This window comes from Mustela nivalis (genome assembly GCF_964662115.1).
Source record: "Mustela nivalis genome assembly, chromosome: X".
NCBI classification, from domain to species: domain Eukaryota; kingdom Metazoa; phylum Chordata; class Mammalia; order Carnivora; family Mustelidae; genus Mustela; species Mustela nivalis.
The window spans coordinates 84,070,402-84,084,459 of NC_139040.1; the positions used below are offsets into that span (position 1 = coordinate 84,070,402).

Sequence of the window (14,058 nt, forward strand, 5' to 3'; positions counted from 1 at the left end):
TTTGATACAAAGAAATCAATAAGAAAATTTTTGCTAAGTTAGGTATGGGTGAGATGACCACGTACCAGAATCACAGGATTCTGAAACTGAATGCAAAAAAAGACAACATAGAAAGCTTTTTTAAAAAAGATTCTTTTTATTTATTTGAGACACAGACAGACAGTATGAGCAGGGAAAGGGGCAATGGGAGAAGGAGATTCCCTACTGAACAGGGAGCCCAATGCGGGACTCCATCCCAGGACCCCGAGGTCATGACCTGAACCGAAGGTAGATGCCTAACCTATTGAGCGACCCAAGTGCTGTGATAACTCAGAAATCTAATCTGCAGGCCAGTTTCCAGAGAAAAGACCTGGCACTGTTTCAATGGAGAATAAATATACATATATTTTTTTCCAAATAAAATGCTAAAAATTGTATGTACCATTCCCTAAGAGTACTTGTTTAAACTGACTTTCTTAGTTAATCAACCAAAGACTGACCCTGCTAGTGTCGGAGAGAAGGACTTCATATCAAACCATAATTTCACAGTCATCTACAGAAAGCCACCTGCTTCTTACACTGGTGACCAAATTAGCCTGGACCTTTCTCTCCAGAGACCATCTCAGACCTTACATCATAGTTATGTAGTACATCACGGGAGGGGGTCTCGGTTCATAATCCTGGCCATCCTACTCACCAACTGTATACCTTTAGGTCGATCATTTTCCCTGCCTCAGTAACACATTGTTGAAGTTCTTGAACTTCATGATGGCATTCTAAATTGTATAACTGGGGTGCCTATGTGGCTCAGTTGGTTAAGCATTTGCTTTTGGCTCAGGTCATGATCCCAGTCTCTTGGGTTTGAGTTCCACATCAGGCGCTCTGCTGAGCAAGGAGCCTGCTTCTCCCTCTGTCCCTTCCTCCTGCTCCCGCACTCTCTCACTCTCAAATAAAATCTTAAATAAATAAATAAATAAATAAATCATATAACTTAGCCTCAGTGAACAAATGCTATTAGATAATATTAGTACTCAACTTACCATTTATGCATTTGTTCTCAGATAAACAAAAGCTGCATAACACATGACTAAATAACTTGGAACATCTGTGAATACTGGGTTAGGCAGCATTTGCTGTGAAAAGCAAACCCAAACTCACAGTGCCATAATAGAGACCCATTTCACTTAACCAAGAATGGTTTTACTACTTTAGGAATGGTTTTACTTTATAGTATAGATTTCCCAAGTATTCAAAAAGAAAGTATTTACAACCCATACATTTATGGTCAACTGATCTTTCACAAGGATGCCAAGACCATTTAATGGGGGGAAAAACAGTCTTTTTGAGTGCCTACTACTGGGACAAGTGAATATCTACATGCAAAAGGATGAACTTGGAAGAGCAACTTCACACATACACAAAAATATAACTCATAATGGATCAAAGATTTAAATGTAAGAGTAAAAACTGTAACACTCAGTGAAAATCTGTATGACTTTGGATCGGGCAAAGCTTTCTTAGACATGATACACAAAGCAATAAGAAATATTAGATAAGCTGAACTTGATCAAAATAAAAACTTTCGTGTGTCAAAGGACACTACGGAGAACGTGAAAAGACAACCCACAGAATGGGAGAGAGTATCTGCAAATCATTTGTCTGACAAGGACCTAATAACCAGAATATGCAAATATACTCTTAGAACACAACAACAAAAGGACAAATAACCTAATTTAAAAACAAGCCAAAGACTTTTGAATAGACATTTCTCCAAAGATGATACACAGACGGTCAAGAGCACATGTCGGGATGTTTGACATCCTTAGATCATTGGGGAAATGCGAATCAAAAGCACATGCAGATGCCATGTCACACCCACTAGAACAACTATGGTAAAATAATAAAAAGAAAAAAAAAGAAGAAGAAAAGTGCTGGCAAGAAGGCAGAGAAGCTGGAACCCTCCTTATTGTCGGTGAGAATGTAAAATAGTGTGGCTAAGGCAGCAAACAGCTCGGTAGCTCCTCAAGAAGTTACACACATACAATTACCCAGCAGTTCTACGTCTAGGGGTATGACACCGACGGAACTGACAACAGATGTTCCTGCCACAACCTGTACATGAATGTGCACAGCAGCACTGCTCATAACAGCCAAATGAGTATATACCCAACATCCATCAACTGATGAATGGATACATAAAATGTGGAAGAGCCTCTTACACAACCATAAAAAGGAATAAACTGTTACATGCTACAACACGAGTGAAGTCTGAAAACATTCTACTCTCAGGTTAAAGGAAGCTAGACACAAAAGGTCACGTGTCATACAATTCCACTGATATGAGATGTTCCAGAAAAGGCAAATCCATAAAAACAGAAAGTAGATTCATGATTGCCAGCGAATAAGGGGAGGGGAGAATTGGAACTAAGAGGTTTATTTTTCGGGTGATGGAAGCATTCTGGAATTAGACAGAAGTGACGTATGTACCATATACACAGTAAATATACTAAAAACCAGAGAAGAGTACACTTTCAAATGGCAACTATTATGTTTTGTGAATTATATTTTGATGAAAAATGAAACAACTTAAATATCAACAAGTTAAATGCTAGTATACATTAAAAAAAAATCCAAGGGGCACCTGGGTGGCTCAGTGGGTTAAGCCTCTGCCTTCGCCTCAGGTCATGATCCCAGGGTCCTGGGATCGAGCCCCACATCGGGCTTTCTGCTCTGCAAGTAGCCTGCTTCCTCCTCTCTCTTGGCCTGCCTCTCTGCCTACTTGTGATCTCTGTCAGATAAATAAAGAAAAAATCTTAAAAAAAAAATCCAAAGTAACACTAATCACAGGAACAATGGAGTAGCTACATGAATTTCAAACAAAGCAGATTTCAGAGAAGCAAAACTATCAGGCATAAAGAGCAGCATTACATAATGATAAAGAAATCAACTGACCAAGAAGACACAATTACCCTTAATGTATGTTTGCCTGATCAACACAGGTGAGACACAACCTAACAGAACTGCAGGGAGAAATAAACAATTCCATTATCACAGCTGGTGACTTCAACACTTCTCCATCAGTAATGGGCCGATCCAGCAGCAGGGCAACAAGGATCTGACAGATGTGGACATTCAGTCCAGACATGGCACACTCAACACCACCATCAATTACCGTACAACAGACATACACAGACAATTTCGCCCAGTAATAGTGCAACACACATTCTTAAGCTCATATGGAACACTCATCAAGACAGAATAATTCTGGGCCACAAAACACAACAAATTTTTAAAAATAAAAATTATACCAAGTATGTTCTCAGACCACAATGGAATTAAAAATCAGTAACAGAAGATAGCTGAAGAAGTCCAAAATACATGGAGATTAAATGACACACTTCTAAATGACAGGAGACCAGTCTCAACAAAATACAATGTAGCAAAATGTGTGGAATGCTGCTTAAAGGGAAAATAAAGTACTGAATGCAAATATTAGAAAAAAAAGATTAAAGTCAATAATCTAAGCTTCCATTTTAGGCAACAACGACAAATATCAAATCTAAAGTAAGGAGGGGCTCCTGGGTGGTTCAGTTGGTTAATCATCTGCCTTTGGCTCAGGACATGGTCCTAGGGTCCTGGGACAGAGCCCTGCATCAGAACTTCCTGCTCAGGGAGGCTGCTTCTCCCTCTCCCATTCCTCCTGCCTGTATTCCCTCTCTCACTGACTCTCTCTGTGTCAAATAAAATCATAAAAAAAAAACCCTAAAGGAAGTAGAAAAAAATAAAAATTAGAGCAGAAATCAATGTAATTAAAACCAGGATTTTTTTTTTTTAATCAATAAACCCCAAGTCTGTTTCTTTGAAAACATCAATAAAACAGATACACCCTTAGCCAGGCAAACAAAGAAAAAAAGGTAGAAGACATAAATTAACTAATATCAGATGAAAGAAGGGAGGGCTACTGCTAACAATACCAATCACTGTAAATTCAACCAAACATTTATGGAATACTACACAATTCTCTAAAATCTCTTCCAGAAAGTAAAACTACAAGGAATACTTTCTAAATCATTCTAGGAGATCATTATTACCCTGACACCAAAACCAATACGACAAGAAAAGAAACTACAAACTAGTATCTCATGAACACAGACACAAAAATCTTCAACAAAAATTAGCAAATAAAAGCAAACACTATATTAAAAAATTATACACCAGGATCATGTAGGATTTATTCCAGGTATGCAACATTAGAAAATGTTCAACATTAGAAAATAAATGTGATCCATCATATCAACAGAAAAAAAAATCACATGATCATATCAATGAAGGGAGGAAAAAAAGCATTTAACAAAATGCACACCTCTTCATTATTAACCCTCAGGAAACTAGGAATAGGAGGACTTCCTCAACTTGATAAGAATGTCTCCAAAAATCCACAGCTAACATGATATTAATACTGAGAAAATATAAGACAGAGAATCAAGGCAAGGATGTCCCTCCTCCTACTACTATTCAATACTATACTGGAAGGCCAAACTAATGAAATAAGGTAAGAAAAGGAAACAAAAGGCATACAACCTGGGAAAGAATAAAACTTTGTTCACAGATGACATGACTGTCTACAGAAAATACAAAGACTTCACACCCCACACCCTCCTGAAAATAGTCAAGTGATTATAGCAAGTCTGCACAATACACAGTTAAAATACAGAAGTCAATTGCTTTCCAATGATGTATCAGAAAAAGGGCCAGTATTCAAAATTTATAAAGAATTTATCAAACTCAACATCCAAAAAACAAAAAAATCCAGTCAAGAAATGGACAGAAGACATGAACAGACCAAAGAAGACATCCAAATGGCCAACAGACACATGAAAAAAGGCTCCACATCACTCAGCATCAGGGAAATACAAATGAAAACCACAATGAGACACCACATTACATCAGTCAAAATGGCTAAAATTAACAAGTCAGGAAACAACAGATGTTGGCGAGGAGGTGGAGAAAGGGGAATCCTCCTACACTGTTGGTGGGAATGCAACTCTGGAATGAGTATGGAAGCTCCTCAAAAAGTTAAAAATGTAACAACCCAATGACTTAGCAATTGCCCTATTAGATGTTTATCCAAAGTACACAAAGTGATTTGAAGGGGCAAAAGCACCCCAATGTTTATAGTCAAAATATAAGAGCCCAGATGTCCATCAACAGATGAATGGATAAAGAAGATGTGGTGTACACACACACACACACACACACTACTCAGCCATCAAAAAGAACAAAATCTTGCCATTTGCAAGGACATGGATGGAACTAGAGGAAGACAAATACCATATAGTTTCAGTCACATGTGGAACTTAAGAAACAACAGATGAATATAGAAGGGAAGGAAAAATAGAAACAGACAGGGAGGCAAATCACAAGAGACTTAATGACAGGAAACAAACTGAGGGTTACTGGAGAGGGGAAAGTTGGGGTAACTGGGTGAGGGGTATTAAGGAGGGCACTTGTTGGGATGAGCTCTGGGTGTTGTATGCAACCAATGAATCACGAAATTCTAACCATGAAACTAAAAGTACACTATATGTTAACGAGATTGAATTTTAATTAAAAAATTTAAAAAGTCAATTGCTTTCGTATATACCAGCAATGTACAAGTGGAATTTGAAGTTAAAAACACAAGACCATTTACATTAGCATACCAAAAAAATTAATACTTAGGTGCAAATCTAATGAAATATGCACAAGATCTATGTGAGAAAAAGTATAAAATTCTGATAAAAGACAACAAGCAAGGCAAGATGTGAAGTGGAAAGAAAGTCCATAATCTTGGGTAAGAACACTCAATACTGTTAAGAGGTCAGTTCTTCCCAAACTGATCGACAGACTCAATGCAATCCCAATCAAAATGCCAGGAAGTTATTCTGTGGATACCAACATGTTGACTCTAAAACTTGGATTGAAAACTGGAAAACCAAGAGTCCCAGAGTAGTCAACAAAATATTAAAGAGAGGGAAAAAAAGGAAATTGAGGATTGCCACCACCCAATCTCAAGACTTTCTATTAAAGCTATAGTGATTAAGACAGAAGGTGCCTGGCAAAAGAGACAGGTGCTTGGAACAGAGTGGAGAGCCCAGAAAAACATCCACACACACAGGCAAAGGCAACTCAATGGCAAGGACAGTCTTCAACAAATGGAACCGAACAATGGGACATTGATAAGAAAAAAGCAAAGAAATGAAAAGAATAAAAACAAACTTTTCACACCTTTCACAAAACCTAAACGTAAAATGCAAAACTTCTTAAAGATGACATAAGAAAAAATGTAGGGATCCTTGGATTTGGCAATGACTTTTCAGATATAAAACCCAAAGCATGATCTACGAAAGAAAAAATTGATGAGAGGGACTTTGTTAAAATTAAACTTCTCTGTAAGACACTGTTAAGAGAATGAAAAGACGGGACACCTGGGTGGCTCAGTTGGTTAAGCAGCTGCCTTTGGCTCAGGTCATGATCCCAGCGTCCTGGGATCGAGTCCCACATCGGGATCCTTGCTCCGCAGGGAGCCTCTTCTCCCTCTGACTCTGCCTTCCACTCTGACTGCCTGTGCTCGCTCTCGCTCTCGCTCTCTCTCTGACAAATAAATAAATAAAATCTTTAAAAAAAAAAAAAAAGAGAGAGAGAGAGAATGAAAAGACCAGTCACAGAGTAAATATCTGCAGAACACATCCATGGTAAAGGACTTAAATTAAGAAATATAATATAAAGATGTCTTAGTAGCAACAAGAAATCAAACCTAATTTAAAAATGTGAAAAGAGCGGTGGCTGGGAAACCCAGTCAGTTAAGCATCTGCCTTTAGCTCAGGTCCTGGGACTGAACCCCACACTGGGCCCCCGGCTCAGCGAGGAGCCTGCTTTTTTCCCTCTCCCGCTGCCTGCTGCTACCTCTCCGTGTGCTTGTGCTGTTAATAAATAAATAGAATCTTTAAAAAAGAAAAAAAAAAGGATCTGAAAAGATGCTCAACTTTGTATGTCATTAAGAAATTGCAAATTTAAACAAGGTACTATTACATATCACGTAGAATATAAAAAATCCAAAGCACTAGTAATACCAAATGCTAGCAAGGATGTGGGACAACCGAACTCTCATTCACTGTTTGGTCAGAATGCAAAATGGGAGGCACTGTGTGAGACAGCTTGGCAGTTTCTCACAGAACTAAACACATTCTCACTATAAGATCAATAATTGTGCTCCTTTGTATTTACCCAAAAGAGCTTAAAACTAGTGTCTACACAAAAACCTGCACACGGATGTTTACAGCAGCTTTATTCTCTGAAGTGCCAAAACTTGGAAGCAATCCAAATCTCCTTCAGTAGGTGAACAGGTACACTGTGCCACACCCACACAATGGATTATTCGACAATTAAAAGATGAATTTTTAAGCCACAAGACTTCGAAGAACCTTAAATGCATATTGCTAAGTGAAAGACCAGTCTCAAAGGCTAAATACTATATGATTCCAACTCTATGGCATTCTGGAAAAGGTAAAAATTAACCAACATTTTTATTTTTATTTATTTTTTAGGTCATCTCTATACCCAATGTGGTGGCTAGAACTCACAACCCCGAGATCAAGAGTCAGATGCCCTAGCAACTAAGCCAGCCAGGTGCCTCTGAAAAGGTAAAACTCTAGACAGTAAAAAGATCCCGGGCTGAGGGGTGAGCGAGGAGGGTGCAGAGAGAGGAGAAGAAACAAATAGATGAGGTGCAGGGGTTTTCAAGGCAATGAAACTAGGCTATAAGATACCAACAGTAGGTAAATAACATTATACATTTGTCAAAACCCACAGAACTATAGAAAGAGGAGTGAACCCTAATGTAAACCATGGATTTTAATTAATACTCTATCAATACTGGTTCATCAGTTGTAACACATGTACCACAACAATGTAATACATTAATAATAGCAGATAGTGAAGTTAGAAGAAAAATATCTTCTCTTTGTACTCAGGGGTATTTCCTATCTGAACCCAGTTAAAGTACAAATCCCCCAAAAGGCCAGAAGTTGGGAGATCACAAGAGGTGTTGGAACACAGGAAAATAAATGAGCAAACCAGACAAGCTGCAGGTAATTAAGAACCATTAACCATGAGAGAAGCAGTGACATCACTCAAAATTAAAACCAAGTAGAGTTTAAAAGTTTAGCTACTTTACTAACTAGCTGCAATCAGCGATGGCAAACAAAGACTAATTCAAAGTAACCTGGGAATTAATCATTTAAAACTTACCAATAATCTGAAATTAGTAGCTTTAATGCTATGAAAATTACATGGAATTTGGAAAGATTGAAGTTCTCTAAGCTGCCAAGAAGTAAAACACTCCTTCCCAGATACATGGACTTATAAAATCACTATATACTATCTCCACGAGAAGCAGAATCCCCCAGAACCATCACTCTGTAATGATGAGAAGTACTAAGAGGGCATATGAAATTTATGAGCTCTGCCCTGAAACATGTCCCATTTCATCGAGACAAAAAACCAAAATAGTTAAGCACTAATCTGCACACTACATAGGGGTTGAAAGACATAGAAAGTTTGTGTGAGCTCACATATGTGTGTGTTTCCAACCATTCTTGAAAACAATGGACAACAGAGATGAATAAATGTCCCTGTATATCCCATAAATATTCCTCAAATATTTATCATGCAACTCCAGCTCTGCTCTAAGACCTGGGGACACAGTCATGAAAAGAAAAGACAAGGTCTCTGCTTTTGTTTTTTTTTTAAAGATTTTATTTATTTATTTGACAGACAAAGATCACAAGCAGGCAGAGAAGCAGGCAGAGAGAGAGGAGGAAGCAGGCTCCCCGCTGAGCAGAGAGCCCGATGTGGGGCTCGATCCCAGGACCCTGGGATCATGACCTGAGCCGAAGGCAGAGGCTTTAACCCACTGAGCCACCCAGGCGCCCCAAGGTCTCTGCTTTTAAGGAGCAGATGTTCTAATGCAGAAATGAGAAAATAAATATGTAAACAAACATTATATTAATGAACAGTGATCAAATAGTGATTAATGAATAATGATCACAGCTAAAAAGAAAACAGGGCACAGTAAAGGTCTGAGTGACAAATGGGATATATTTTAACTTGGATGAACCAGGAAATATAGAACAATGAGTTGAGATCCAAATGACACAAAGGAGCTAGCCACAGGAAGTGTGGGAAGAGTGTTCCCGCCCAAGGTATCAGCATGTATACAAAAATGTCCTTGGAGCTCTTCCCTACAGCCCCTGCTCTCAAATCTCTGTCCCAGCTAGGTGGGGACATAATCTAGGACTTGTGTCTCCCAAAACTCATTCTAAATCTTTGTTCGGTGACTAAATTATTCAAGCTTGAGAAATTAAAAACATATGCTAACAAGATCTTCCCACCATCTACAGAGAGATCATCTTAAAAGCATCATGAAATAGTAACACTGAAATTCTAAAAAACTTCTAACATTTTAATCAATTTTATATCAAACTCCTTTGTTGAATTTATATACCCATTTGACATATTTATGAAGAGACAAAAAAAAAAACCAAACCCTACATTCCGTAAATGTATTTATCCATCTAACAAATATTTGAGTACCTAATTACATTCTGTTCCAGCTGATTTCTTCTCTTTATCTCTTTTTTCCCCTCAATTTAACACCAATTATAATCTATGTAGGCTTTTAGTTCACTTTTCAAAATTAATTTCTTGAGCTATTTAAAGGAATTATGCAGTGCTAGAGTTCTCAACACTGGTCACACATTAGAATCACTTAAGGAACTTTTTTTTTTAAAGATTTTATTTATTTATTTGACACAGAGAGAGAGATCACAAGTAGGCAGAGAGGGAGGGAATGATGCTCCATTCTGAGCAGAGTGTCCCATGCAGGGCTCGATCCCAGGACCCTGAGACCATGACCTGAGCTGAAGGCAGAAGCTTAACCCTCTGAGCCACTAAGGCACCCCCTCACCTGAGGAATTTAAAAACAAAAAGCCCAAAGGGCACCTGGCTCGTTCAGTCACTGGAGCGTGCAGGTCTTGATCTCAGGGTTGTGAGTTCAAGTCCCATGTTGGGTATAGAGATTACTTAAGAAAAAAAAAAAAGAAAAAGCCCAAGCCCCAGTTTGTGATTAATTTGTTTAAATGTTTCAAGAAATTTGATGCTAAATGTTGTAAGACTAGTTAAATAACAAAAAGATATATTTACATAATACTTCTTGCTCTCAACTTTTGAACAAAGAACTTACTAATAATCCATAACTTAGTAGGCCAACATTTTATTTAAATAAGTTTTAAAGTACTACAAAGAGTGAATCAGAAAATCAGAAGCAAGGAGAAATGGGCATGGTGTGAACATGGGGAAGCAAGAGAAAGCAAGAAAGTATGTGACCAGGAAGCGAATGCTTAGCTCTGAGATCCTTCTCCGAGAGAAGGACAGATTAAAACCTAAAAAGAAAGAAAAGAAGGATCCCATGCACTCAAGGAAAGAGAAGTCCCCCAACATCCCTCCTGCTTTTTCCAATATAAACACACAGCTGGGCCGACTTACCACATCCTGGTTGGTACCGACTTTATCAACTTTTCTATTTAGGCCAAACTTGACCGGTCAATGATGGACGGGCTGTGTGCCAAGTGTACCAGTTGTACAACTGACTGTGTAATGGCTGAAACTGAGAAACCGGGGTGAAAGTATCAAGAGGCTCTAAGGATTGCGAAAGAGCCAAGATTCAAACAATTACCACATACACACAAGACAACTATGCAGATGACTGCTCAGTATGGAAGTAATTCAGAGTGTTACACTGTGGCATCAGCTGACCCAGACCCAGAAGATTGCTGGAGTTCCCATCATGGACATCTCTAACCATATAGACGACACTGAGCGAATGCCAGATGATGACGGAGCCCCTCACTCCCATATCTTAATAGAGTTACTCAGCTCTCCTTTACCAACTTTTCTTGTTGCCAGTTCATACGAGCAATTCTCCTTACCCAGTTCCTCTGTTCTGAGCTATGGCTAAAGACACTCACTTTTTTATGTTTTGAAACTGATTATATTGTACCATTTTACTTTTTGTTGCATCTTTTTATAAATCAGATGATCACTCACAAGACCAAAAAAAAAAGGAATGGAAAGGAAAGATCAAAAGGGAGGACAACAACAAAAAAACAGTTCTTTTTTGCCGGGAACCCTTCTTACAAGTGCCAATCAGATAAACTTTTTCTGATGTTACATCGTCACAACTCCTCTATCATCAGGGAAAGTAGTTCACATAAGAAAATTTCTCTATAAAATGAGTTCCAGGCTTACATTCCATATTTGGCTAATTAGAATTTCATTACGATGTCTGTCTCAAACTGATGCGGAAGAGAATGGAATCTTGTCATCAAGACGTGACATCGAACTAAGAACCCACAGGGTAAGCACTCAGCTCCTGTGATACGAAGACAGCTCCTAGGGATGGGCGACCCTGGGCAACAGTGGCTGACCTGCGGGCCTGCGGCTATCTGCTGTCTGTCACTCTTCCCTCTTCCTCCTCTGTCAGCTGCTATCCCCAGCCACCGTCAACAAAGTCCACGTCAAACAGCCATCACTTCCCTCTGGTCCCATTTACCGTAGCTAAGCTCCAGGCCAGGCATCCAGATCACCAGCCCTGTGGGAATTTCTTCTAAGGTAAGAGGTGGCCCTATTGGTGAAATGCAGGTGCCAAGGCATGCGGACATTGTGCCATCTTCTGCGCTATTCTTAATGTTCTGATTGTCCCACTTCCCTCAGTTCCCACCTGTGGCCTCTGGAAAGGAACATATTACAGTAGGATTTCCAAGGACTGATGCGTGGGGGTCAGGATATCTGGCCTGTGATTGGCCCCAACTAGCTGTGTGGCTTTAAAGGAAGTCATCATACCTCAGGCCTCAGTTTCCTTATCTGCAAGCCAGGATGGACTAGAGTCTTTTCAGAGGAGCCGGCAAAGATCACATAGATAAGCACCACCTCATTATACTAACAAGCAAACAGAAGGCCGGAGGCGAGTGATTTGCCCCAAGTCAGACATAAGCAGGCAGAGAGCAGAGCCGAGGATGGGACCCACATCTGCAGGTCACAGCTAATCAGCCAGCACAGTACAAACAGATCTGAGCAGCTGCTCATTCTTCCCCTTTTCCGTTTTGTCCATCAGAATGCATGCTCCCTGCAAACAAGGACACACAGGACCTGCTTCCTGTCTCAAAATTCCCAGTTCACCCAATTAGAACAGGAAGGAGCCTCAAGGACTTCCCCCCGCCACCCCCACACACGGTTCTTTTACCTATGGAACATGAGGGTACATACATTTACCGTCCAGAGGGCTCCTGCCTTTACTTCTCATGGAAAAGGTCATCATGTGCCTACCCAGGGTGCCAACGAAGCCACAGGTTCCAGAGAGGAACTGACACAGAGAAGTTCGAAGGAGGCAGACTGGCTCAGCGCAGAAACAAACTGTCTACCAAGGAAAACTACCCCATGGGGGACTGATTCTCTTTGAAATACGTTCGAGTGCGTGGGAAAATGGTTTTTCAAGAGCCGGTGGACTGACCCGTCACCTGGTACATACAAGATCACATCCGTATTCTGACAAGAGTGGCTTGCCTGCAGTGTAGACCAGGGGCCAGAAAGACAAGGAAGGCGCATGGAGACTGGGTGAGAAGCTTCTACGGTGTGATGGCAAGGGTGCACTACAAAGGTACGAGAAGAGATGGAAAGAAGTATATGGACTCAAGAGGTTTAGGAAGCGAAATCCACAGGACTTGGTGTGACAGACTAGATTTTGGAAAGGTGACAGAGTAGGAGTTGACTTCTGGTTTCCCAACTCCAGGCTAAACAGATGAAGTGTTTACCAAGAGAGGCAATAGAATAAGAAAGGTGGTTTTCAGTGGAGGAGGTGCTCATGAATTCCGTCTTGAACCTGATGAGTCTGAGGGGCCACAGACACATCCGAGAAGAAAGGTCAGCAAGTCCGATACACAGAACTGGTGCTCAGGAGGCGTGTGGGCCAGAGACAGGAATCTGCCTTACCTGCTGATAGGTGGTCATGAAGCTGCACAAAAGGTCATCTAGGGAAAGAAAGGAACACGGGGCTGAGCCCATAATCAGCATTCAGTGGCTACCAGGAGCATGACTTTGCACAGGAGACACATCAGAGAGGTAGAAGAAAGACAGGAAGCAATGCAGAGCATTTGGTCTACTGCGATGTCGAGTAAGGAGACAGAGAAAGGTCAGGTGCGCTGACTTAGAAACAGTTTTGGTAAGAACTCTTTAGTGGAATGACAGGGCCTGAAGGGTGGAAGGTGGGAAAGTCAAGTCAACCCCTGAGCACTGGCTGTGATGTGTGACACTGACAGGGCAATACCTAGAGGTGGGGCATTCAAGTGGGAGAGGATCAAACAGGAGCGCATGATGGGAAGGAGTGCAGGGAAGAGGATCCTCGCAGGCTCCTGGAAGGGCAGGAGGGCATGGACTCCGAACCAGACTGGAGACTGAACCCGAGGAAGGAGAGCCCCTCCCCGTACCAGGCGAGGAGGAGAAGGGGACAAATACAAGAATGGGATCATGATCAGCAGGATGGAGGAGGTCCCGTGGGATGGCTGCTAATTTTTCTGTACGACTGGAGATGAAGTCATATGTTGAGATGGAAGAGGAAGGCTACATGTGATGTCAATAGCACACCCATGTAAATGGTCTAATTTGCCACTTTCTCCCCCTACTACCAATACCTTATGTCCTGCTCATCTATTAGTTGGCTGCCAACCCAAAGGATTTTCTTATTTCTAAGCCGACAAAGTATGATGTTGCCAGTGCTTCTGCCCCAGGTGACCCTTCCCCATCTGCCATTCCTGCACTTTGATCACCTACCTCTTTTGCATACCTTTCCCCTTCTATTTCTCATTAGATCTCATAAACATGACTTTTTAAGTAGTCTCCTGCCACCAGTCAGCTCGAACTCAACAGATATGACCATGCAACTTCCTGCTGTAAACCTGACTGCAGCTCTACTGTGAAGACTGCATC

At 40.6% G+C, this 14,058-nt stretch overlaps 1 protein-coding gene and 1 pseudogene across 10 annotated transcripts in view; one reads left to right on the forward strand and one right to left on the reverse strand.

The window, feature by feature from the left end:
• LOC309856282 (conserved oligomeric Golgi complex subunit 2-like) overlaps positions 1-14,058 on the reverse strand; it is a 44,784-nt gene that overhangs the window by 28,547 nt on the left and 2,179 nt on the right. The gene's annotated exons all lie outside the window — the stretch shown is intronic.
• On the forward strand, positions 10,360-12,878 carry LOC309856608 (rRNA-processing protein FCF1 homolog pseudogene; annotated as a pseudogene). The gene is made up of 2 exons: positions 10,360-10,944; positions 12,866-12,878. The product of its transcript is annotated as an rRNA-processing protein FCF1 homolog pseudogene (transcript).